Raw genomic sequence first — 27,019 nt, 5'->3', positions numbered from 1 at the left:
CACACAGAAGAATGATGAAAAGTGTAATGCCATGCAGAGACCATTCATCCTCAAGTATTTGTGAGAAAATGTCTTGGATGAATTTGGAAAAATGTTATATTTTCTAATCATTACTCCCCTCAAACCCCACTTTTGATATTTATGAGGGGAGATCAGTGCTTCAGTTCAACATGGGGCCCTTTGATAAATACAACTGTGGGGTGCCGGTGATATATTGTGGTCAGGGGTCAGGCTCTTTTTTGTGTGCTACTAACTAGGGGTGGGCGATACATCGAATATAGTCGATGTATCGCGGCTTGTCCCACGCGCGTTGTATAAAATGACTATATCGCCAACATCGACTACAAATTGTCATGTGATGTATTTAAGCCATCCACGCCGGCATGAGACTCGCTTTGGCATTTCAAACTAGTTGGTTAAAGTGAATACTGTTGGATACTGTTTGGTTAAATTTAACTTGTGATTAAAATTGTTCCAACAGAAACCACTAATGAATATAAGCAAGAAAGTTTTAATGCAGACATTTACTGCAGGGACTACAAGAATCATCATATTGGTGTGATTGAATGCATCAAAAGGTGAAATCGAGCATTTATGAAATGCTTAGAGGATATTTGAAAATATTATATATTATTTTTTGGCCATATCGCCCAGCCCTACTAAGTCAGTAAGAAAGTACTGCTTCCCCAACTATTAAAAACCTATCTTGGTAGCAGGTAGATCCTTGCTTTTACTTTGAATTCCTCTGAAATATTTCCACTCTACCCATAAGCCAGGTGTATGCATCAAACCAGTCGCACAATAAACCGTTTAAAGCAATGCTAGCCAACTGAGACCTGCCAGCGATGGTGAACCGGTCGGCTGGCATTGGCTTTGGCTGGCTGGGTCGTTCGTTATCACTGGCGGGCCCCGGCTGGCTGACACCACCCGGCTCCAACCGGCCGAGCCACCCGCCACAACCCGGGCACCCGCCAGCTGACGTAGTCACCCAGAGCCATTCCGAATGACTCGGAGTGACCATGTTGGCCGGCCGGCTGGAGCTGGGCGGTGTTGGCTAGCTCGGACCCCACCGGTGATAGTGAATGACTATGTTAGCTAGCTAGCTAATTTATGTGCTAATTAAAGTTGGCTAACTTAATTGAGGTCTGTTCAACAAGACAGTGACAGCTTGTACTTTTCTTGTGGTCGTCAGGCAGCAGCATCCAAGAAACATGAGAAATCAGGCGTATTTATTATTATCGTTTATTATATATTTGTTTATTCAGTTAAGACACACTCACTGCCGTGTAAAATACACCATTATACGTTGTTTTGGAAAGAAAACAAACAAACGTTGCACCAAATAAAGTTAAAGATTGATTGCGTAATTTTTTTTAATGATATCGCGATAATATTATCATGATATTTTTTGCCATGATAATCGGATTGGGGAAAAATTTATATCGTGACAGCCCTAATCAGATGCTGATCTTCCCGGATGTCTGATGCTGCCTTTGAACCATTTCAAGATGTTCCTGATGGTTGATGAAACGTGTCTGCCATCTGAGGTTGAGGTTGATCAACTTCCAAGCGCACCATGTATCGTTGCGTGTGATATGAGTCTTATTTATTTTTTTAATGACATTTTTGAGTTTTTAAATTTGTCTGATCATTTTGGCTGTGTGGATGCATATGGCATACATTTTGGCACGAGTGTGAGGGTTTTTTAAATTTTTGTTTATATGTTTGCAACCTTCTACTGCCTGAACATCAGCTATCCAGCAGAACTGGGAGCAACTCTTGAGTTCTTGCACAGGTAAGACTTAAAGTGTAATTATTCTAAGTCATTCCATCTTCAAACAAAGAGTGGTGGTTTGGACAGACGTCCATTTCAATCTGCTCTGTCCACAGTCGTGCACTCCACACTGCAGAAGAGTTAGTTTAGCTCTGAGAATATCTAGTGAATGTACAGTGGACGTTTGTGCAGAAATAACTGCTGCAGCTCCTCCAGACCAACAGAGGTTTCCCATGTCTTGTGAAGTGACGAGGCTCCGCAGAGAGTAACGTTATCGTCTCCGACCAAAACTCCGGTGTCTCCACTGTTCCCTCCGGCCGCGGTCGGGAGGCTGAAGCAGGAAAACACAGTATTAGCATTGATTCATGGAGAGACCTTCGTCTGGTCAGCTAACATTACTGCCAAGCAGGTGAAATATAGAGTGATATTGTGGTTTTAGCTGACGTGTGTCGCCTCACTGTTTTGACCGATGCTCGTTCATGTTTATGTAGAGTGAGCAAAGCGCGAGCCCGACTCTGAATTTCGTTGACTTAACGGCCACAGGTGTTGCTGTTAACAAGCATCTCTGATTCTCAGTCCCTTTAACTACTTTTTTTTTACACTTTTTTTTTTACAGTGTATCTCATTCTTAGAATGTAGATCCCTTCACCTTACTGTGTAAGGGAGCTGACAAACCATAAGAAGTTTTATAAAACAAGTAATAACCTGCCAGTATAGTATAGTATACACCGGCAGTTCGCCAAGCATGCACTGACCCATTTGCAGTGAGTTAGCTGAATATTTCCCGTTTACATCTGAAGATGACACAACATGACTGATGTGACCTTTGGTCCGGGGCTGTGATGTGTCATCTCCCCAGCTCATGGCTTCATCACCGTGAGTGGATTAAGGTCAGCTCAGCTCTGCTGTCAGCTGAAGTTTGCCACAGTGTGAGGAGGGAGCATGCTCGTCACATGTTAACTCCCCTCACCAGATCAATTGTTCTGTCGAAACACCTTGACAGATTACCAGGATGTTACTCTGATAGACTTGCAAAGTCCATGAAGTGTGATTTTTCTCATTTAATGGGATATGCAGATTGAAAATGTGCCACCTCTGTGCTTCAGAGTAAAGCAAAGCTCCTTTGAGTTCACACACACAGGTTAACCAAGGCCTGGATGTGACCTTGCATAAGTCGATCCACAAACAGTTAAGACAGTGGTGGATCGCTCCAAGTGTATTAGTGCCATGAGAGCATGACGGCAGCATCCGGTCTCTGCCGGGGCCGGAGCGGTCAGGTTCCGTGTGAATGAGAGGGTGGAGCTTAGCATGCTGGCTAAATACCAGCACCTGGGTTTTTCTTCTACGGTGCTGAAGTGCTGCGAGAAACGTCTGAGTTAGATTTCTAAGGTGAGGTAACACACTTAAAGATTTCTCATGCAGCCAGAAGACAGGTAAGATTACCTGTATTTCCTTCAATTGTCAGGGGAATTTTAAGCAAACTTTTGAAATGTCGCAAAAAATAAATGCAAATTAGGCCTGTTTCCATCAACTTTTGTTGTTTGGAGTGAATAAACTAGGCTACGGTGTACTTAGGCTACGCATGGCTGTAATCTAAACAGTTGTTACATGTGTTTTTTGGGGTTGTTACGGCCGTATTTATGTGTATTTATGTTGTTAGTAAACTGTATAGGTTAAATGGTGCGGCTAAAGTAATGGAGAGTAAGAGCTCTCGGTTTTTCTGAGGATCTACGTTAATATTTGCTGTTTCCATTGGCTGGCCTTCGATGACGGCACCGCTGCAGATTGGCTGAGAACGGCAGGTTGGCCTATTTAGCTTCCGGGAAAACACAGCTGATTCGAGGTCGATGGTTGTCGGGTGTTTTTGCTTCGATCTTCCTCGTAAAACCAATCTTTTCATCAGCATTTGTAGCATGTACTTGTGAACTGTGTGTAGGAAGTAGTAGAGTGGTAACCACGTGTAGTGTTGTGTATTGTGCTGTAGCTCTCGTGCTAGCCATAGTCTTTTTCCTGTGTGGGCTTTGTGTAAACATTTGTAGCTTTGGTTTAAGTAGTATCTTTGTAAATAAATTTATATCGGACTTTAACATCTTGTTGTATTGACCTCGGCGTCTAACACAAGTTGTCTACATTATCTTTGTAAATATATCGGACTTTGATCTTGAAGCTGTAGGGGTGAACCGCCAGTTGATTTAATTTGTTTTCTCCTGTTTTAAGTTAAGGAGTTTAGGGTTAAGTCCATGTAATTTTGTTTGTCTCTTTTGTTACAGGGCTTAGTTAGAACTTGTTTGATAAGTGGTTTTGTTTGTTATTTTAGCCTTTGATTCACAGCGCTTCCTTTGCTTTGTATTTGTAAATAGATATTTAATTATGGTGTGCAACAATGAACATGAATTGTTGCAATTCATTCGCCGTTTCACCTTGTATTTAAGTTGCGCTTCCACACCCCTAGACTGGGGCTTAACAGGTGTGACGAGACAAGACGGGTTTCCACCAGCCAGTGTATTGGTTATCTGGTCTGTGTCTGACTTTTTTTACGAGAAAGTTTCCACATGTTGTGCCCTCTCAAAGCAAAACAGCTGTTCGCTCCGCATCGGCTCCCACCAAGACCCCAGGAAGAGTGCCAGGCTTTGAACTACATTTAACATAGTGGCCAAACGGCGGTACTACAACTTCCGTGTCCGTCACGTAATGCCATTGGGCCCAAAAAGTATTTTTCCCATAGACTTACATTGGGAAAGAAACGTCTGTAACTCAAACTTTTTTTTTTAGATAAACAAACTAAAAATAGTCCTTATTTAAATCATTAGTTCTTAAAAGTTGTAAAATGCACTAATAGCTGAATCCAGAGTTATATCCCTTCCTCCGTTCATTTGAATGAGACCCAAACCGAGGCTAGAGCGAGGGCTTGGAGGCGGAAACTCTACTGCGCCTGCTCTATGACACTCTAGGATGTCTTGCTGACACCTGCCACCTCAGTTTGTATAAGCACGTCACCACTGCAGTGAATCAAAACAAGACCGTCCAGGTAAGCATGGAACACTAATCACAGTTCATCATGTTCAAGATGAAAATGGCTGAGCCAATCAGATTTCAACAAAAACGGGGATCAGTGCGCTCTGTCCTGTCTGCGGCTGCGAGGACCAGGCTAGCCCATGCCGGGGTTGTACATTTAAACTTAATAAAGATCTTTATTAAAAAAAAGACTGGCCATCGGGAACCTTGGGAATTTTTCCAATGGGCCGGTCTTGTGAGGGCCACTCTTTTTTTTGTCTGCCCTGCTTTCTGTACTCAAACTCAACAAACTCTGACATCACCGGCACTCCTCTCTCCATATTCACTCACGTTTCCACCGTTGTCTTCTGGCGACACGTCACATGACACAATAACAAACAGGGCGACAGAATTTATCTACAGCTGCAAATTATACATATTTTTCCATTACATTGTGTGAACAATTACCTCATCGTTATATGGTAAGTTTCTTCTGCTTCTCCAAGGCCTCTAGTTTTGTGTTCTGCTAGTGTCCTTGTCACTACTTGTAGCATGAGGCGGTACCTGCAGCCCAATCAGGTTGCACAGGTAGTCCAGCTGTGTCTCCCAGCACAGTCTCAAGAGCACGGAGGAGATACCGGGAGACCGTCCGTTACACGAGGAGGGCTGGACGGGGCCGTAGAAGGGCTTCAACCCAGCAGCAGGACCGGTATCTGCTCCTTTGTTCGAGGAAGACTGCCAGAGCCCTACAAAATGACCTCCAGCAGGCTACTGGTTTGCATGTTTCTTGCCAGGTCTGCCAGGTTCTGAGGGCCCAACGTCCTCTAGTGGGACCTGCGCTCACAGTCAAGCACCGTGCAGCTCGACTGGCATTCGCCAGAGAACACCAGAATTGGCAGGTCCGCCATTCGCGCCCCGTTCACTTTACGGATAAGAGCTGGTTCACACTGAGCACATGTGACATATAAACTGGAAAAACAAATTTGGAAACTTGTGTTTGGTGGATTATTTCTCTGTTGTTACAATGCTAATGGTCATTGTATTTTACATCGTTGGAAAGCCTGTTTATTTACCTTCGCAATGATGTCCAACTTGTAAGGATCATGCATTTGTGGGATGAGCAGCACAGCTGATTATGTGGGTAGCGCCCAAGAAAAATTTGCCAAAATGCTCTAAACAGTGTATTCTCATAAGGCTACCAGGAAGCCTGCAATGACTACCCTTCACCGTCAGGCCCGTTTGCGCTGGTGTCGACAACACAGACAATGGAACCTGAACATGTGGGGGAATGTCATGTTCAGTGATGAGTCCAGGTTCTGTCTGCGGAAGTTGGACGGCAGGGTCAAAGTATGGAGACGACGTGGAGAACGCTATGCTGATTTTAGCACCAATGGAGTAACAGCTTTTGGTGGGGGCTGTGTCATGGTGTGGGGCGGCATCTTCCTCACTGGCAAAACAAGGCTTGTCATCATTGAAGGCCATCTCAATGCAGTGAGATATCAGGACGAGATTCTGCAGCCAGTGGCGATCCCATATCTCCACAATCTGGCACCTAACTTCATCCTCCAAGATGACAACGCTCGTCCCCACAGAGCCAGAGTTATCACAGACTACCTCCACAATGTGGGAGTAGAGAGAATGGAACGGCCTGCCAAGAGTCCAGACCTCAACCCAATTCAACACTTGTGGGATCAGGTTGGGTGTGCTGTACGTGTTAGAGTGACTAACACAACCTCGTTGGCTGACCTGCAACGAATCCTGGTTGAGGAATGGAACGCCATCCCACAGCAACGTGTGACCAGGTTGGTGACCAGCATGAGGAGGAGGTGCCAGGCTGTTGTGGCTGCGTATGGATCTTCCACCGCTACGGAGGCTCCTGACGGTGTATTAAATGAATAAAGTGTAAAATAGCCAATATGTCTTGTTTGTTCCTTGTTACTGATAGAGAGTTCAATCATCCAATCCACCAAACAACTCAAAACAAGAGTCAACAGGAGAATACACTGTTTACCATTGACGGAGCATTTTGGCAAATTTTTCTTGGGCGCTACCCACATAATCAGCTGTGCTGCTCATCCCACAAATGCATGATCCTTACAAGTTGGACATCATTGCGAAGGTAAATAAACAGGCTTTCCAATGATGTAAAATACAATGCCAATTAGCATCGTAACAACAGAGAAATAATCGAACAAACACAAGTTTCCAAACTTTGTTTTTCCAGTATAAATACTATGTATACATATATAAATAATGAATTAAAAAAAACAAAGCATTTGAATACTGATTTCTGAGCATTCGGGTCAGCACTATGGAATTGTTTCACCGTTTTCTGACATTTTACAATAAAAGTGTAAAATGTGCAGTCCTATAGTGCAGACTTTTCCCAATCATTCAATATACATTATACATTTATGTAGCTTCTTGATGTGGCTTGACAAGATTTATTGACTCTGCAGCTTTAACAACTACAGTGATGCATTCGTGCCTCGACAAGAACAAAAGTAAAATAACAACTGCCTCATGAATATTTACACGCGCTAAGAAAATGACCCCAAAATGACAGAAAATCACTGTCAGATGTGCAGATAGACTATGATGATGGCTGCTGTTAGATGCTGCTTTTTCAGCACCGTGAAGCCCATGACGATTAGTCTAATGCCTGTTTATCACTGCAAACCGTGTCTGGATTCAAAAGCTCAGATCTGAGAGCAAATCCATCATCGCATGAAAGGCTGCTCCACCTCTGCTGGAGATGCTGATACCAACACACAGCTCGCTCGCTCTCACTCTCACAAACACACACACATTCTTGTTAGCATTCTCTTCTGTATCCCACCTACTGACATTGCTATTGATTACAGTCGGGGACCTTAATGAACCTGCACAATAAGCAACCACCATAAATGCACAATTCTTCCCCAACCCCAGGGTAGAGACTGTCTGGCCCTGTGGGACAATGTCAGAGCCTTATCAGGCTGGAGAATGACATTATACAAGGTTTGGCACATTATACAAGTGTTGCATATGCCAACATAGGAACAATACAAGACCATCAGGTCTGTGCGGAAAGATAAATACAAAGACATACGCCCTGCAGCAAACATGGTAAAGGCTATTTGTCACAAAGTCTAAAACCAATTTATCCCATTGTTTCCCCCGCCCATGTCAATTAAGCCCTGCTCAGGTAAATTAAACCCTGCCCAGGCCGATTAAGACCCGTCCAGGCAGATTAAGACACGCCGGGGTAGATTAAGACCCGCCCAGGTAGATTAAGACCCGCCGGGGTAGATTAAGACCTGCCCATGTAGATTAAGACCGGCCCAGGTAGATTAAGACCTGCCCAGGTAGATTAAGACCCGCCCGGATAGATTAAGACCCACCCAGGTAGATTAAGACCTGCCCGGGTAGATTAACACCCGCCCAGGTAGATTAAGACCTGACCGGGTAGATTAAGACCCGCCCGGATAGATTAAGACCTGCCCGGGTAGATTAAGACCCGCCCAGGTAGATTAAGACCCGCCCATGTAGATTAAGACCGGCCCAAGTAGATTAAGACCCGCCCATGTAGATTAAGACCCGCCCAGGTAGATTAATACCCACCCAGGCTGATTAAGACCTGCCCAGTAAGATTAAGACCGGCCCAGGCCGATTAAGACCCGTCCAGGCAGATTAAGACACGCCGGGGTAGATTAAGACCCGCCCAGGTAGATTAAGACCCACCCGGATAGATTAAGACCCACCCGGATAGATTAAGACCCGCCCGGGTAGATTAAGACCCGCCCGGATAGATTAAGACCTGCCCGGGTAGATTAAGACCCGCCCAGGTAGATTAAGATCCTCCCGAGTAGATTAAGACCGGCCCAGGTAGATTAAGACCCGCCCAGGCAGATTAAGACCCGCCCGGATAGATTAAGACCCACCCGGATAGATTAAGACCCGCCCGGGTAGATTAAGACCCGCCCGGATAGATTAAGACCTGCCCGGGTAGATTAAGACCCGCCCAGGTAGATTAAGATCCTCCCGAGTAGATTAAGACCCGCCAAGGCAGATTAAGACCTGCCCAGGCAGATTAAGACATGCCCAGTTAGATTAAGACCGGCCCATGTAGATTAAGACCCGTCCATGTAGATTAAGACCGGCCTAGGTAGATTAAGACCCGCCTAGGTAGATTAAGACCTGCCCAGGCAGATTAAGACCCGCCCATGGAAGATTAAGACTGGCCCATGTAGATTAAGACCTACCCAGGTAGAGTAAGACCCGCCCAGGCAGAGTAAGACCCTCCCAGGTAGATTAAGATCCGCACAGGCAGATTAAGACCCTCCTGGTTAGATTAAGACCCGCCTAGGTAGATTAAGACCCGCCCAGGTAGATTAAGACCCATCCAGATGGATTAAAACCCTCCCGGTTAGATTAAGACCCACCTATATAGATTAAGACCCACCTAGGTAGATTAAGACCCTCCCAGGTAGATTAAGACCCTCCCGGGTAGTTTAAGACCCTCCCAGGTAGATTAAGACCCGCCCAGGTATATTAAGACCCGCCTAGGTAGATTAAGACCTGCCCAGTTAGATTAAGACCCTCCCAGGTAGATTAAGACCCACCCAGGTAGATTAAGACCCTCCCAGGTAGATTAAGACCTGCTCGGTTAGATTAAGACCCACCTGGGTAGATTAAGACCCGTCCAGGCAGATTAAGACCCGCCCGGGTAGATTAAGAACGGCCCAGGTAGATTAAGACCCACCCGGGTAGATTAAGACCAGCCCGGTTAGATTAGTGACCGTTTTATAAAAATAACTTTTTTTAATCATATTTGTTCCAATCTCGCCTTCTTCAGCTTTAAGACCCAGGTGAACCAGAATTCCCCTGCCCTACTTTGCAAGTAAAAAGTTAGTTAAATTAAGATAGGGGGGGTTGACTATTCTCCATATGCTTCAGTGGTCGTCAGTAGAAGATTTTGAGACAACTCACTGGTGTGCTTTGTAGAAAAGGGGAATGCCAGGTGTGGTGTCAGTACTACATGGTTACCTAGAGTTTGTTTTTTGTCTGCGTTCAGCTGAACAGCATGTAACAAAGGTCTTCATCTTCTGGGCTCAGCTGCTGATGTTTCTGCCCGTGTGTTCCTCTGTGGCAGCAGCAGGCACATTTTAATCACTTGCTGGCAGACAAAAAAAAAGGGGATTGGAAAATATCTGCAGCTTCCTGAGAGATGGAGGAAGGGGGAGAAGCCAAATTTGGGCTGAAAGGAGGGAGAGACTGTGTGTTCTTGTTGACTCTGCAGCAACAGATATTAATAATGAGAGATGAAACACATCATTCACCTTGTAGAGTGAGGAGTGGGCATTTAATTTATTGCCTCTGCCAAACACAATGGCATGTGAGAAAAGGCTTCCTGTAGAGGTAACACCTTTGACACAACATTGTAAGGGCTGGTGGAGATTAGAGTACAAACAACAGAATGGGACCAGATCTGGGTAGAATCAGACCATAATATATCCTAATGATAATAATAATGATCAGAATACATTCTCATTACTGACTTTTTTTTTTTTGGTAACTAGAATTGCCTTCACCAACCGGTCAAGTAGCAGTTTACATCCATGTCTTTCCAAAATGTCATCACTTCATCATTTTATCCTGTTAGAAATTGTCATAATTAGCATATGAAATAGGGGCGCTAATTTTGAAATTTTTTCTTAACCAATAATCGACCCTAACCGATTATTAACCGTTAACTGACAAGATTTTTGCGTACCAGCTGCAGTGTATGAGCACAACAGACAACTGAGTCTCCAGTTCACCCGTCCGAGTGCGTTAACTTAGCAGCCATGGTGCTGCGTTCACTGTCTCCAGTTCACCCGTCCGGGAGCGTTAACGTAGTAGCCACGGTGCTGCATTCACTGTCTCCAGTTCACCCGTCCGGGAGCGTTAATCAGTTAAAATGCTTACTGTCAGTTAACGGTTAAACAGTTAATTATTAACATCCCTAATATGAATTCTTGAGTTATGGTCAGAAATGTGCTTTGTGAGGTCCACAAAATCCACCAAAGACCACCAAATTCTAATCAGTTCATCCTTGAATCCAAGTGGATGTTTGTGCCAAATTTGAAGAAATTCCCTCCAGGCGTTCCTGAGATATTGTGTTCACGAGAATGGGACGGACCTGAGGTCACAGTGACCTTTGACCACCAATCCCTCTGTCCTTGAGTCTAAGTGGACATTTGTGCCAAATTTGAAGAAATTCCCTCCAGGCGTTCCTGAGATATCACGTTCAAATCTAGCACGCACAGCAATGTAAGCTTGTGTGGTCACTGAAATATGGCTAAAAGGGTGTTTTTGGTGGGATCATATTTAGGTGATTTTAAAATTCTTTCTCTGAATGCGGAGAAGACATTTGACTGCCTGGAGTGGCACTTGCTGTGTATTGCGCCGGAAATAATTTCTTAGCAATGGTTCAACTATTGCATACCGACTAGTGCTGACCGATAAAACGTATTTTCATCATCATCGCGATATGAACATGCACGATAAATACATCGCAAGCGACTGCCTGAGCTGCGATGAATAAGAAAAATCATTTTATTTAGCGATGAGTAAGGGATAATGTACAGCGAGCCGGTCATTCTTGTGAAAAAAATCCCCGGCAAGGCGATGCTGCAACGCAACGGAAGGGTCTCTCATCGCCTTGAAAGGGATTCTTTCACAACAATGACCCGCTAACTGTACATTATCCTGTTTATTACACGGCTACTTACTGAAGAAATCAATATTTTGACAGAAAAACGGCCCGCCAGAGTCTGACATCAGAGCTGCGCCCATAGCAACGGTCTGTTATACATAGCAACGGCCTGTTAAAGAGAAATTACAGACCGCAAAACACCGTGATTGACCAATCGGAATCGAGTATTCAACGCAGCCATCTAATGAAACCCGGTATTAAACGGGCCGCGGGGCTAAAAACTGTAGTATTTATTATCAGAAAGAAGCCTCTCCCTGCTCTGTGTCAAACCTGTGGAGGAGCTCTCAACACACACACACACACAAACACACACACATTCACGCAGCGAACAGCTGATCAGATTCAGTATGTTGTCATATGATTTATTTTATTAGCATTTCAGATTGTTTCCAGTGAGATATTAATGAGTTCATATGGTGACTTTGCTGTTGTAAACATTACTGTTGCTGCTCTAGAAAACAACTTTTAGCCCAGTTATATTTGAAATATTCAATTATAATCAGGTTCTGAATTTAAAGACAACCAGGCTGACATAAGTAAAGCTAATATGCACAATTGTTTACTTATCGCAAGTCATATCGTCATTGCAATATTGAATGATATCACACGTCACAGATTTGCCTCATATCGTGCAGGGCTAATACCAACCCAACAGCTACGGTGTTAACATTTGAACATTTTCAAACCTGTGGCCCAGGCCGTCCGGCAATCGGCCAATCATGACCCTATTATTGTGGGGGGGGGGGACAAACATAGACCAAAATGTGAAGGTGGACTGGGACACCCAAACTTCCAATGGTACTATTGCACATTCGTGCTGCATCCTCTTTCCAAAAGGTTGGATTCCACCTCCTCTGTATGCTGTCGCTCTATAGATTGTTCTCCGTCATAGACTACGAGACCTAATCTATTCCAACATTCCTCCTAAACATTCTAAAACTAAATTTGGCTCCATCATTACGGAATTTCTTTCTTTTTTTTTAAACTCACAAATGTATCTTGCAAAAATACACCCGAATGGTACTAGGGATGGGTTAAGATTTTCGAATATTCAAATAGTCGTTAATTAATAAATAATCTAAAAATGTATGCGACTATCGTCTATATTTAGGCCTATATATATTCCTTTGTTTTTTTGCCGGCACCGGTGAAACATGTGAGTGGCACATTCAGTTCTGCCTTCTCCCGCATGAGGGCAGTATAGCGCTGTGAGATGGGCTGGATGCATAAAAAAAAACAACAACAAAAAAAGCATAAAGACGTGGAAAATAAACAACATGCAGAGACTAATACAGCCGTCGAAAAATTCTGTGTGGAACTACTTCAACAAAATAAACAGAAATTAGGTACAGTGCAAACTCGACTATGCACAGTTATTTAAGAGCGAGGCGCCCGGCGGAAGGAGCGGACCCAGGCCCGTCGACAAATCAACAATCCATGGGTGGCTTTATCACCGAACGAAGCAAGTTCGATGCTAGCAGACGTGCAGAGCTAACAACGGCCCCTCATCTCAAAGATGATAGCTAAAGACATGCTTCCAAGCAGCTTTGTCGAAGGCGAGGGTTTTCGAGGTTTGTAATTACTTGGTGAATGCGCGTGGTTGATGGCATCACCGGGAGACTATCTTGAATGCTCTTTGTGGCTTCAACGTTACACTAACTGATGTAGAACAGTTTTACTGAGGTCTGTGCATCTGCCAATGTGCTGAAGAAGAGCTCAGCATTGGGGATGTCTTTCCCGTGGCTGAGGAGCCTGTCCGTAGTCCTTTTGAGGAGGCCTCCAATTCCATCTGGAGCACCCTTGCCGTGGCTCGCCTCAAATAAAAGTTCCAGGTGCAGTTTTGTAGTCTTGTAGTTTTTTTGAAAAATCTACATGAATTAAGCATTCATGATCTGTCATGCTCCTCCTTAGTTCCCTGTAGTAGGTGAATTGCCGTTTTATGTTAAAAAGGTGTCTTTTGAAGATATATTGTGATATATATATATGTTCAGATCAGTTAAGTTTTTTTTTTATTTATTGTTCACTGAGAGAACAAGAACGCCCTGATCACAGTCACACAGTTACACATTCACACCTGGAAGGCCACTGAGCATCTCCACTGGAGCGGTTGGGGTTAGGTGCCTTGCTCAAGGACACCTCAGTGTGGATAATGAAGGAGGGGCAAGCGCTGGTTTTCCCTTTCCCCACCCAGATTTTTCCTGCCGGTCCAGGGGATTGAACCGGAGACCTCCCGGTCTCAAGCTCGCTTCTCTAACCTGTAGGCCACCACTGCCAAATTAATCCCTTCTCATGCAAATCATTTTTTTAGGCAATTCCTATGTAATTACTAAGTAATTTGGCACTTGTTATGTAATTACTATGCCATTTCTGTGTAATAACAATAGTCCACGAATGGCTTTTTTTTTTTATCAACAACACTCAATATAAGCATAAACTATGACAATAAACTGCCAACATTGTCAACCGTGTTAACCCCTGTCAACTGTGTTACAGTTGATGGGTAACCCAGTTGACATTTCGGCCATTTTAGGGCCTTGTGCTAACTGCAGACTGTGGACCTGTCACCACATGACCTCGATCAACTCGTGTTTTTATACACTTTCTCTGCATATTTGTTAATATAACATCTAAAGCAAGTTCACAAGAACATGTTGATAACACAGTTGATGATCACTTAACCCACTCAATGTGCACATAATAATATTGATGAAATATTGAAGGAGGAGGAGTAGAAACTTACCACACTGTCTTCAAATCTCCCTCTCTGAAGGAAGCGACATCACGTGATGTTGGACATGTGACTTTTGGAGCAAACCATTGCTGATTTATAGGGGCTTTTTCAACGGGTAACACAGTTGACAGAGATTTCTCGGACACACACAAAGTGGATGATTTAATGTACATGAATGAGCCAAATAGTTTTTAAAACACCTTTCTCGTATTTTAATGATTATTTTGAACAAATAATTATGAAAATTATATTCAAAAACATGTATTTTAGTGTTAATCTGAAGAGCAAAACCTGACATTTAGCAAATCAGACAGCACACAAACAGCAAATCCCAGTGAAGAATATGCATTTTCTGCAAAATAAATGATGGGACCTGTTGACTTTTTTGTATTAAATGAAAGATAAAAATGTGCCCCAATATAAAATTGATCATTGCTTGAAATGAATATTTAGTACAATTGATAAATACAGCCCATGGACATGACATGTACCCCGAATTATAGAATGACTCAGCTGACAACCTCCTAAACTAAACTAAATTACTGGGAAAGTGGCTACATGTCCGCGACACTACACGCAGCACCGTGGCTGCTAAGTTAACGCTCCCGGACGGGTGAACTGGGGACGCAGTCGTCTGTTGTGCTCATACACTGCAGCTGGCGTACCGCTGCATGAAATTAGCATCCATGGTCACGATTCAATTTCATTTTCAATTGAAACATTTTTTTTTTTTTCAGCACCGACGGCTATGCCATTGTTAGTTATGGGGTGGCTGCGTGCACAAGAACGTGATGTTTCCGTACGAATACAAAGATTGTTACAGCCTACCTCCTACCTTAAAAAGACCGACATGTATATTTTAATTATTGTATATAATTAAAAGTAAATGTGACCCGCTCTTTCAAAATGAATCGGAAGTCGCGGTAGCACGTTCTTGGGAAAACACGTTTTTACATGAAAAAGTGGATTTTGGTCTGTTTTCGTTTTGTATTCGTTTCTAAATAAATAAACTCTCAGCTTTAATAAAATGTAAAAAAAATCAATGTAAAATTGAGATTATAAGTATACGGGACTCAGTTCTTTGTTGACAAGGAAGATAGCTAGCTTGCCAAAATGAATTCACAAGAGGAAAACCTCGCCAAACTTTTAAATTCAATTCCCATTAGAGTTTTTAAGTCTGACCCGACGGAGACACACACGTGTCTGATTATAGTCCATTTGAATGAGGACAGCGCTAAAGAGTTTGAGATCGCCCGAGAGTACAAGTGTAGCTGCAAACTTTACAAGAGCGCCGCTAGCAACTAAAGCTTTACACCGGAGGAGATGGTTAGAAGACGCGACCAAATCAATGAAATTACTAATGGTAAATTCTAATAGTTATTGTTTTTTTCTGTTTGTTTTAAAGACATTTAAAAATCACTAGTACAGGTTAAGATGCATTATTAGCAGCTAATAACGATTGTGTGTAGTCTAGCTAGGTGTCTCTGTCTGTCTCAGGTGTCTGTCTCCTAGAAATTATTATTATTTAAATAGCAAAACAAATAGCTGAACATATAGTTAAATTATAGGTTGTAAATTCATCTGATATCACATGATGAATAGGCTATGTTTCTGAATATAGGGCTGTATTGATGTGGAAATGATCAGACTTCGGTCAACAATGATTCGACATGATTTAGCCGGCCTAAAATCTTTGAGACAACTTGTTTTTTCACTTTATGCTTTATGTCCTTTTGTAGATGATCAGCTCCCCACATGACCGATGTCAAAAGATACAGTGAGCTCCAGGAGAAGCCAGCAAAAAGAGCCCAAGCACCAGAGGACGGCCTACTTCCTCGATGGACAGCAAATATGCCGGGAAACCTTCCAAGTTTTCTGCATGCGTGAGTTAACTAAAATATACTCTACAACAGGCCGATTCAAATGGCGGCTCCGCGAGCCACATGCGGTCCAGAGAAAAAAAGGAGAAAAACATATTTCACGAGCCTACAGAAAGTCCTACAGTAGTACAGATCGTGAATGCAACACAATGAAGAACTGCTGTTAAGTTGTTAAGTTGCTTCTTATGATCTATTTATATTCCATATGGATTATGTAGTTGTATTTATTATTGTAATGTATTTTTATTTACCTGACATTACACATTTTTCTATATTTTTCCCATGATATCTCAGGACATTCTTTGATTTTATTTTTCGCTGATATTTTCCTATGATATATATTGGTATATTTCTTGTTGACATTTTTCTATGATAGCTTATTTTTCCACATATCTATTTTTCTACGTATCTTTCTTGTTACCTTAACACATTTTTCTACTATATTTCCTATGATATCATTATACATTTTTTATGATTTTTATGAAGTATTTAAACTGGCATTACGTCTTGTTGGATCACGCTGATGACGGCTTATAGGTGAAATGCGTTCTTTTACGTTTGATTGCCCGGAATAAAACAAAAAAGACTCTTTTCAAAAAAGAATCTGTGAGTGCCGGTGATTTGTTTCTTCAGTATTCTACAATCTAACATGTCTTTCTCAACCCAGAAATGTAAAATTGACAATGAAAACTGTCTGTTTAACCTTGCCAAATTTTAACGCCAAACCGATGTGTTTAATTTGCAGCGAGTGCGTTGCAGTACAAAAAGATAACAATGTGCGGAGACACCACATTGAGACACACCAGACTTTCCGCACAAACTTTCCCGAAGGGATCTCAGGAGAGGGCTGCAAAAGTACAGAGTTTGATTGCATCTTACAACCGGAGCTGTGCTACTATGGTGCGGTCATACACAGCCCAAGAGAGAGAGCTACAGCAGCTTCCCTTCGTGTTTCCTGAATCTTGGCAAAGAAGAAAAGGCCATTTACAGACTCTGAAACCGTGGAAGACTGCATGCTGGACGTCGTGAATGAGGTTATAAATATCGACAAAATAAAAACGAGTGTGACCTCTGCTATTAAAAACGTACCAGTCTCAGACACTCAAACATTTGCAGGGTTGAAATTCTTGGTCCACATGTGTTTGAAACGCTGTTAGAAGACCAGAAGAAAGCTGATGTCATGTCTATAGTGCTAGATTAGTCTACAGATAAAACTGATACCACACAATTGTGCATATACAGTATATCCGTTTTTTGACGGCAAATGCTTCCGAGAGGAACTGCTCGTCTTGCTGCCGTTAGAACACACAACTGGCGAGATAGTCTTTGAAAAATGTCTGCTTTTTTCAAAGACAATGGTCTGGATATGAAGCGTGTGTGCATGCTTGTGACAGATGGGGTTCCATCAACGGCAGGAAAAGTGAGTGGTTTGGCAGCACGTTGGTCCGCTGTTGCACATCAGATACACTGCATGGTGCATCAGACGGTGTTGTGCACAAAACTAAGCGGAGAGCTCAAAACGACAATGGACTACAAATAATTTTATTCGCTCCACATCAAGCCTCCAATACCGCATGCTGCTGTCAGAAATGTCTGCTGAGCACCACGATCTGCTTTTGCCGATGACAATAACTTGTTTTTTATGCACTTTGAGTTGTGCCCAGGTCAGATATGACCAAAAATGTTTTGTTTTTTTTATTTCAAAAGTGCAATAAAGTATTGCTACTACCTCAGATTCTGTTAAGTTCAGTTAGCTTTTTTGATTTTTGATTTTTTAACACACTTTTTGATGTGCCTGTGTCAGATGTGAACAATTTTTTAAGGGAAACACTGATTAAACATTACTTGTTTTTCAATACATTCATTTGTGTCTGGCCCAGCTAAATTTCTTGGTTTGAAAATCTGGCCCAACTGAATTTGTAATAGAGTAGCCCTGCTCTACACTAGGGATGCACCGATACCAGTATCGGGTATCGGGTCCGATACTGTGCTCATGTACTCGTACTCACAAAACGGCTCCGATACAACGGCACCACCACCTGGCTGTTAACGAGGGTCTTTTGGCACAGAGAAGCACTCGTATCGGTACTCGGTATCGACGAGTACCCAAATGTAAGTACTTGTACTCGGTCTGAAAAAAGGGGCATCTCTACTCTACACTTAGCACTTTTTTAAAACTGTATGCATATGATATACTTAATCTAATTAGCATAATGTTTATTTGTTCCAGAATATCTCAAAACAAGTTCACAAACCTTCTAAAATTGTACAACATGGATTGGCACCAGGGGTGAAAAGGTCTGGTGGACGTGTTTTGAGCAGAAGGATGCTGACTGTTCAGGACCTCCCAACGAGTCAAGCAGTTCATCACAAACTTTGCTGATGTCCACGCCATGCCACTCCCTGGTGCGCATCCCTGGTTTCAAAAGGTCTCACATCCAGGTGCTCCCCACAACAGAGACCATGACATCAGTGTGGCGGAGATACAAAAGTCAGATGTGTGACCAAGGTATGTATTGTATTTCTTTCACATTAGAATATCTAATGTTTTTAATCAATTCAAGATGAAAAGTACTCTATTCTAGTATTCCTCTCCCACCTTAAACATTGGTGTAGGCCTACGTGCTGCTGGCAAAAGCTGTGAAGGCAGTTGACCCCTTAACATTGTCATTGGGAAACCCATGACAGACTTCTGCTGGGTCTACCAGAAAAATAACAACGCCATCTACCGCAGCTCCAACCTTCCGTACTGTGTGAAAGTCTGCAAAGTTAAGGAAGCAGGAACAACACCTTTACGTTGTCAGCATGGAGCGTCAGGCATACCAGGACATTAGGTTACCAGCTGCAAAGCAACAGCTGGTATGCTGGGTGTCAAGCTTGGGCCAAATCCAACCCGGCTAATGACACCAGAAGCAGAGGTGGACACCTATATGAGAGAAAATCCCCCCCTTGTTGGATACTAATCCTCTTGAATGGTGGAAAGGAAATCAGACGCGCTTTCCGAGGCTGGCGACTTTAGCGAAGCGCTATCTCTGCGTTCCCGGAACATCGTTAGCATCTGAGCGGGTATTCTCAGCCGCGGGTTACACAGTCAACAGACTGCGCTCCAGACTAACTCCACAGCATGTCGACACATTGCTCTTTCTGACTAAAAACCAGTAGAAAAGCTCTGCTGAGGACTGAGGTAGGCCTGGCCTGTTTGCACAGACTGAGTTTTTGTAAAAACCTGTCGGCTTATTATTATTTGGGCTATTTATTACTTAGCCTACTTATTGTGTCATTATATTTATTATTACTACTAGGCCTATTTGCTATTTTTTTTAATAAGTTTTACAATATTTCCTCACACGGGACCGGAGAATAAGGCGCTGTTCTGCGCAAAAGATTATATAACGGTCTCTGCGCTGGATGTGTGTTTTCGTTTTTGTTTTTGTCTGACTGGCTACCATTTGCTGTTTAGCCTACTTAAACATTTATTTAAGTTATATGTTTTGCGTGTAAGCCTGTTGTCGATTTTATTGAGTTCACAGCGCTGCAGGGTAGACATGCTCACATTCTATTGTTGTTGTTTATGCTGCTTTTGTACGTTAAAATAAACACTTTAAAAAAAAACAACATTTGTTTTATTGATATTTTTTAATGGGTCACAGACATTCATCGAATTGGCGGACATCTCCAGATCACCAGGGTCTCCGTGGATTGTTATCGGCTCCGAGAAGCGACGTAGAGAGAGGAAGCAGAAACGGGAGAATGTTCCAACACAAGCAACGGCGACGAGGGCTGTGACTTGGCTCGTCTCCAAGATATGAATCGGGAAGGACTCAGCCGGATATTTCTCCGTTCTTGGCTGAGATGGACGGCATAGCGCTGCAACACGTGTCTTTCATTCTACAGTAGTGTTGTTTGAATTGCTATTTATTATTGAATAAGAAGCATTTTCCAAAAGGTTTGGTGTGTTTTACGTGTGTTTGTAATCCTGGAAAGTAAAAAAAAAAAAAACAACAATGAATATCCGAAAACCGAATATTTACCCGACGAACAAATATCCGAATAGTGAAATATTCGGGTCCAACTCTACTGATTAGTAGAAATGGATCAAGCATACCAGTGTCAGCAGGCGCACATGTTTTGCCTCAGCTCATCCAATATTAACACAAACCTTGTAAACAGTTCCAGTAGCTTGTAAACCCTCTCCCCAGGACTCACTGTGTGCTGCTCAATTATAGCCTGCACAGTCTGTCAGCATGTGATAGTTCTTTCGACAGCAATAGAGTTTCATGAGGCAATCAATATATGGTCCCTGCCTAAATGACAGCCAGCTTGTTGCAAGCCAAACAGCAGATGCTTCTCTCCCTCGTTTTGCATATTCACCACATGAAAGGTCGCTGCGAGGCAAGAGAGCTTTCTCTCAACAAGGCTCAAGTACACTTACATTATTTTGATGCAATTTATTATGCCTCATATTTTTTGTCTCAATGAAATTCTGGAATATTTCCTCCACACGATCATAATAATAATAAACGTAAGCCCATGCGAATGAAACATGTCCAACACTTTGGTCCACTTTGGACTATATGAATCAAGGTCCCCAGAGGATGATTCCTCATTTAGGTGATTACCTGACCTTTTTGTGGAGCACCACAATCAGGCCAAAATTACCACACTGTACCTTCAAGAAATATCGAGCCAGAATGTAAAATGTGCATTCAGTTATATCTTGACATTTTCGTTACTGCATCTTGCACGGTTGTGAATAGGGATGCTCATTTGGGAAAATGTTCTTAACCGACAACCGACCTTACTTAAGCGATCATTAACCGTTAACCGAAAAGATTTGTGCGTCTCGCCAGCTACAGTGCAGGAGCACAACAGACAACTGAGTCCCCCGTTCACCCGTCCGGGAGCGTTAACATAGCAGCCACGATGCTGCGTGTAGTGTCACAGACATGCAGCCACTTTCCCAGTAAAAGTCTCCACCACCACAATTAGTTTAGTTTAGCAGGTTGTCAGCTGTGTGTCTGCCCGGCATAACTTTAGCGAGTGGCCAACAAACAGTGTGTATTTGTGCTACGTTAGCAGCTCTAGCATTGCCGGAGGCTTCGTGCTCGCCGCCGCACACGTAGTCTGCGTAACTTCAGTGAGTTTCCAACAGGCCGTGTGTGTGTGTTGGTGGGTAGTGTGAGGTTGTTGGTGGTGTTCTAACTGTGAATGTAGGTGTAGCAGTGTGTGTACAGTTTATTTATCGGTGAATAAATGCTACGAAACTACAACTCCTTCGCTCCGCTCAAGCGAGCCAGAGACCAGAGCCAACCTCCTGCAACTCCGGCTTCGCCTCTTAAGGTGGGCTGTTAAGGTGGACCAGCTTTTCTCCTTAAAGTGACGAGCCGCTCTTCTGAGCCGCTCAGCTTTTGAGTTAATTATTAAAAAATGTTTAACCGTTTTAACCGATAGCGTTAATCGGTTAAAATGCTTAATATCGGTTAACGGTTAAACGGTTAATTATGGACATCCCTAGTTTTGCCCTTTAGGAACTAATGGAGTTAGTCTATTGAGCACAATGTAGCTTATCAAGTCCAGGGTAGCACTGGACTTCTAACCCCCCAAAAGGCACAACTAGACCACACTGTGAACCATCATAGCAAATTTTAGGTTCCTAAGTTAAAGGTACTGTTTGTAACTTCTTACACGGATAAATCGGGTCGGTGTCCCATGCGAGCTTACGCGTGGCTACGCTGTTCCAACACAAACTACACGGAAGCACCAAAACCTAAAAGTTATATCTAGTGAAGCCCATCTTGCAAAGCAGTGTCAACTCTTCCTGCTTCGGCCCCCCTGACCACGGCCAGAAGACACAGGGGAGCTTTGGTCTCCAGGGCCGGAGGCGACGCTGCTCTGCTCCTCTGCTTACCTTCACTCACACACCGCGCTCGTTCTCACTCGCTCCACCTTTCGCGCACACTACACACTGCAGAAGACGGGAGTCTGAAGCAGGACAACACAGTATTAGCGTCGATTCATGGAGAGACCTTCGTCTGGTCAGCTAACATTACTGCCAAGCAGGTGAAATATAGAGTGATATTGTGGTTTTAGCTGACGTGTGTCGCCTCACTAGTTTTGAGCAATGCTCGTTCATGTCTATGTAGAGCGAGCACGAGCGTGAGCAACAGGATGCTGACTTTCATTGACTTGACGGCCACAGGTGTCGCTGTTAACAAGCAATTTCTGATTCTTACATAGAGTCCCTTTAACCAGTTTCCGAGTTCTGCTCCGGAAACGAGGAAGGACTGATACGCGGAGCGCTATATGTCCTGCTACAGTAGGTGTCTCCAGCACCACATTTTGTCATGATAACACACGAACAGACTGAAAAGGTGAAAACAATACCAGCCACATTCTGTCACTGTATTTTACATGAAAGCACCCTGTGCAACCGCTGAGTAATTATGAGCAGGTGTATTAATAGAAGAATAGTCCTATCTGAGCATGAGAATGTAGCTAAACTGGCAACATAGTTATAACAAAGTACAGGTTTGTGAATCTATTCATCCGTCACATAGAACTACAAGTTGGCCAAGGCAATACTTTACAAAAATCTCTAACCAACGCAAAGGCTGTGGGTGTAGTTCACGACATGAAACCACATCATCCTTTACGTTAATGTCACTAACAGAAACACGTCATTGAGAAATCCTCATTTATGCCAGAAGGCCTTAAAGGCTATTTGATGCTTTTTCAATGTCAACAAATCCCATGGAAAGACCAAACCCAACGATGTGTTAGTCCATCGATTAATACTTTGATTTCCCTACCCCTGTCTAAGCCCATTGGATCCTACAGAAGACATACAGACATGGACAAAATTGTTGGTACCCTTCCGTTAAAGAAAGAAAAACCAACAATGGTCACTGAAATAACTTGAAACTGAAAATTTACTGAAAATGAACTAATGAAAATCAGACATTGCTTTTGAATTGTGGTTCAACAGAATCATTTTAAAAAACAATCTAATGAAACTAGCCTGGACAAAAATGATGGTACCCTTAACTTAATATTTTGTTGCACAACCTTTTGAGGTACTCACTGCAATCAAGTGATTTCTGTAACTCTCAATGAGACTTCTGCACCTGTCGACAGGTATTTTGGCCCACTCCTTGTGAGCAAACTGCTCCAGCTGTCTCAGGTTTGAAGGGTGCCTTCTCCAGACAGTATGTTTCAGCTCCTTCCACAGATGTTCAATAGGATTTAGATCAGGGCTCATAGAAGGCCACTTCAGAATAGTCCAGTGTTTTGTTCTTAGCCATTCTTGGGTGTTTTTAGCTGTGTTTTGGGTCATTATCCTGTTTGAGGACCCATGACCTGCGACTGAGACCAAGCTTTCTGACATTGGGCAGCACATTTCGCTCCAGAATGCCTTGATAGTCTTCAGATTTCATTGCACCCTGCACAGATTCAAGACACCCTGTGCCAGATGCAGCAAAGCAGCCCCATAACATAACCGAGCCTCCTCCATGTTTCACTGTAGGTACAGTGTTCTTTTCTTTGTATGCTTCATTTTTGCGTCTGTGAACATAGAGCTGATGTGACTTGCCAAAAAGCTCCAGTTTTGTCTCATCTGTCCAAAGGACATTCTCCCAGAAGCTTTGTGGCTTGTCAATATGCATTTTGGCAAATTCCAGTCTTGTTTTTTTATGATTTGGTGTCCTCCTTGGTCGTCTTCCATTAAGTCCACTTTGGCTCAAACAGCGACGGATGGTGCGATCTGACACTGATGTACCTTGACCTTGGAGTTCACCTCTAATCTCTTTGGAAGTTGTTCTGGGCTCTTTGGTTACCATTCGTGTTATCCGTCTCTTCAATTTGTCATCAATTTTCCTCTTGCGGCCACGTCCAGGGAGGTTGGCTACAGTCCCGTGGACCTTAAACTTCTGAATAATATGTGCAACTGTAGTCACAGGAACATCAAGCTGCTTGGAGATGGTCTTATAGCCTTTACCTTTAACATGCTTGTCTATAATTTTCTTTCTAATCTCCTGAGAAAACTCCTCAGCTTTCTGTGGTCCATGTTCAGTGTGGTACACACCATGATACCAAACAGCACAGTGACTACTTTTCACCCTTTAAATAGGCAGACTGACTGATTCCAAGTTTGAAGATACCTGTGATGCTAATTACAGGACACACCTTAGTTTAATATGTCCCTATGGTCAAATTATTTTCAATCTTTTCTACGGGTACCATCATTTTTGTCCAGGACAGTTTCATATGTTTGTTTTTTAAAATGATTCTGTTGAACCACAATTCAAAAACAATAGCTGATTTTCATTAGTTAATTTTCAGTAAATTTGTATTTATTATTACTTTTGTCAGTTTCAAGTTATTTCAGTGACCATTGTTGGTTTTTCTTTCTTTAACGGAAGGGTACCAACAATTTTGTCCACGTCTGTACGTCTTTAAAAGCAGCTCACAAATATTTAATTCAATTTTTGTTTTTTGTAGTTTTTACCAAATGTAACTCTAACAGGAAATAGTGCATTTGATGGGGACTATTTTCAGCGGCGTATGAATCCACATCTGGTGCTCAGTGAGTATTTAAGGCAGTAGGACGGTTTTGAAATTAAAATGCATTGTGAGTGTTCATGGTGACGAAGGAACGTTCTCACTGATGATTTTTAAAGGTCCCATATTGTAAAAAGTGAGATTTTCATCTCTTTTATATTATAAAGCAGGTTTAAGTGATATATAAATACTGTTAAACTATCAAAACGCTCAATATACGGCGAAATAAACACAGCCCGTATTCAGAAATTCTGCGTTTGAAACAAGCCGTTTGGATTTCTGTCCATTTGTGATGTCACAAATATACAATATTTAGACCATTACACGGTTTTAAACATAAACATTCTAAATGTGTCCCAGTTCATTTCCTGTTGCAGTTTATATTAATAACATCAGCTGACAGGAAGTAAATATGGACCCAAGCTGTTGCCTTGCAACGCAATTCCGTTGCAATTCCGTTGAACTGCACTAAAACAGAGTGTTTCAGACAGAGGGTGAATACAGGTGTATTCAGGCAGAAACTATGAGGAAAATAAAGATTTTTTTTAACATTACAGCATGTTAACATGTTCTAGTAGAAACACAAAATACAAGTATGAACCTGAAAATGAGCATCATATGGGACCTTTAATAGTTTTTGGACAACAATGGAGCTCTATGGCACAGAGGAAGAAGATAAAACAAATATGAAAACTTGTGTTTGGTTGATTATTTCTCTGTTGTTAAAATACTAATTGGCATTGTATTTTACATGGTTGGAAAGCCTGTTTATTTACCTTCACAATGATGTCCAACTTGTAAGGATCATGCATTTGTGGGATGAGCAGCACAGCTGATTATGTAGGTAGTGCCCAAGAAAAACTTGCCAAAATGCTCTGCCAATGGTAAACAGTGTATTCTCATAAGGCTGCCAGGAAGCCTGCAATGACTGCCCTTCACCGTCAGGCCCGTTTGCGCTGGTGTCAACAACACAGACAATGGAACCTGAACATGTGAGGGAATGTCATGTTCAGTGATGAGTTCTGTCTGCGGAAGTTGGATGGCAGGGTCAAAGTATGGAGACCACGTGGAGAACGCTATGCTGATTGTTGCACCGATGGAGTAACAGATTTTGGTGGGGGCAGTGTCATGGTGTGGGGCGGCATCTCCCTCACTGGCAAAACAAGGCTTGTCATCATTGAAGGTCATCTTAATGCAGTGAGATATCGGGATGAGATTCTGCAGCCAGTGGCGATCCCATATCTCCACAATCTGGGACCTAACTTCATCCTCCAAGATGACAACGCTCGCCCCCACAGAGCCAGGGTTATCACAGACTACCTCCACAATGTGGGAGTAGAGAGAATGGAACGGCCTGCCAAGAGGCCAGACCTCAACCCAATTCAACACTTGTGGGATCAGCTTGGGCGTGCTGTACGTGTTAGAGTGACCAACACAACCTCGTTGGCTGACCTGCAACGAATCCTGGTTGAGGAATGGAACGCCATCCCACAGCAACATGTGACCAGGTTGGTGACCAGCATGAGGAGGAGGTGCCAGGCTGTTGTGGCTGCGTATGGATCTTCCACCGCTACTGAGGCTCCTGACGGTGTATTAAATGAATAAAGTATAAAATAGCCAATATGTCTTGTTTGTTCCTTGTTACTGATAGAGAGTTCAATCATCCAATCCACCAAACAACTCAAAACAAGAGTCAACAGGAGAATACACTGTTTACCATTGACGGAGCATTTTGGCAATTTTTTCTTGGACGCTACCCACATAATCAGCTGTGCTGCTCATCCCACAAATGCATGATCCTTACAAGTTGGACATCCTTGTGAAGGTAAATAAACAGGCTTTCCAACCATGTAAAATGCAATGCCAATTAGCATTGTAACAACAAAGAAATAATCCACCAAACACAAGTTTCCAAACTTTTTTTTCCCTGTTTATATCGGGTTTTGATGCAAACACAATGCTTCTTAATAGATATATTGAAAAGTCCAAAATCGACAATGAAATATACTTTACATTACCAAGATAATGGATCCAAACACAATCACACTGGTAACACAGTCGTGACCTTGTGATAACTGTTTTCATCTGAAGGAGACACATCAGAAGTCCACGAGCTCCACATTCAGAGTTAAAAGCAACCAAATCTATACTTAACAAGAAATGCACACATGTGGAGATTGGGTTGGATTAGGGGCCACCAGATACCAATCACTGTAAATATACTCCAGCACACTGACATCTGTCACATCTTCAGCACTTCAAAAAGAGGGAAATCTGTCTCCAGAGAGACGGACAGCCTAACAGATGTCTCCACACAGATATCATTTAGGTGGGTTATTAAGAAA

At 42.8% G+C, this 27,019-nt stretch overlaps 1 long non-coding RNA gene across 1 annotated transcript; it reads left to right on the top strand.

The window, feature by feature from the left end:
* Nucleotides 1–2,147: 2,147 nt before the first annotated feature.
* On the top strand, nt 2,148–22,366 carry LOC119501054. The gene is made up of 2 exons (XR_005209747.1): nt 2,148–2,317; nt 22,318–22,366. It is a non-coding gene; the product is annotated as an uncharacterized LOC119501054 (long non-coding RNA).
* Nucleotides 22,367–27,019: the final 4,653 nt, after the last annotated feature.

Source organism: Sebastes umbrosus, chromosome 14 (assembly GCF_015220745.1).
Source record: "Sebastes umbrosus isolate fSebUmb1 chromosome 14, fSebUmb1.pri, whole genome shotgun sequence".
In the NCBI taxonomy this organism is placed as follows: domain Eukaryota; kingdom Metazoa; phylum Chordata; class Actinopteri; order Perciformes; family Sebastidae; genus Sebastes; species Sebastes umbrosus.
Note: the sequence above shows the minus strand (reverse complement) of the source record. Positions and strands in the feature narration are given on the sequence as shown.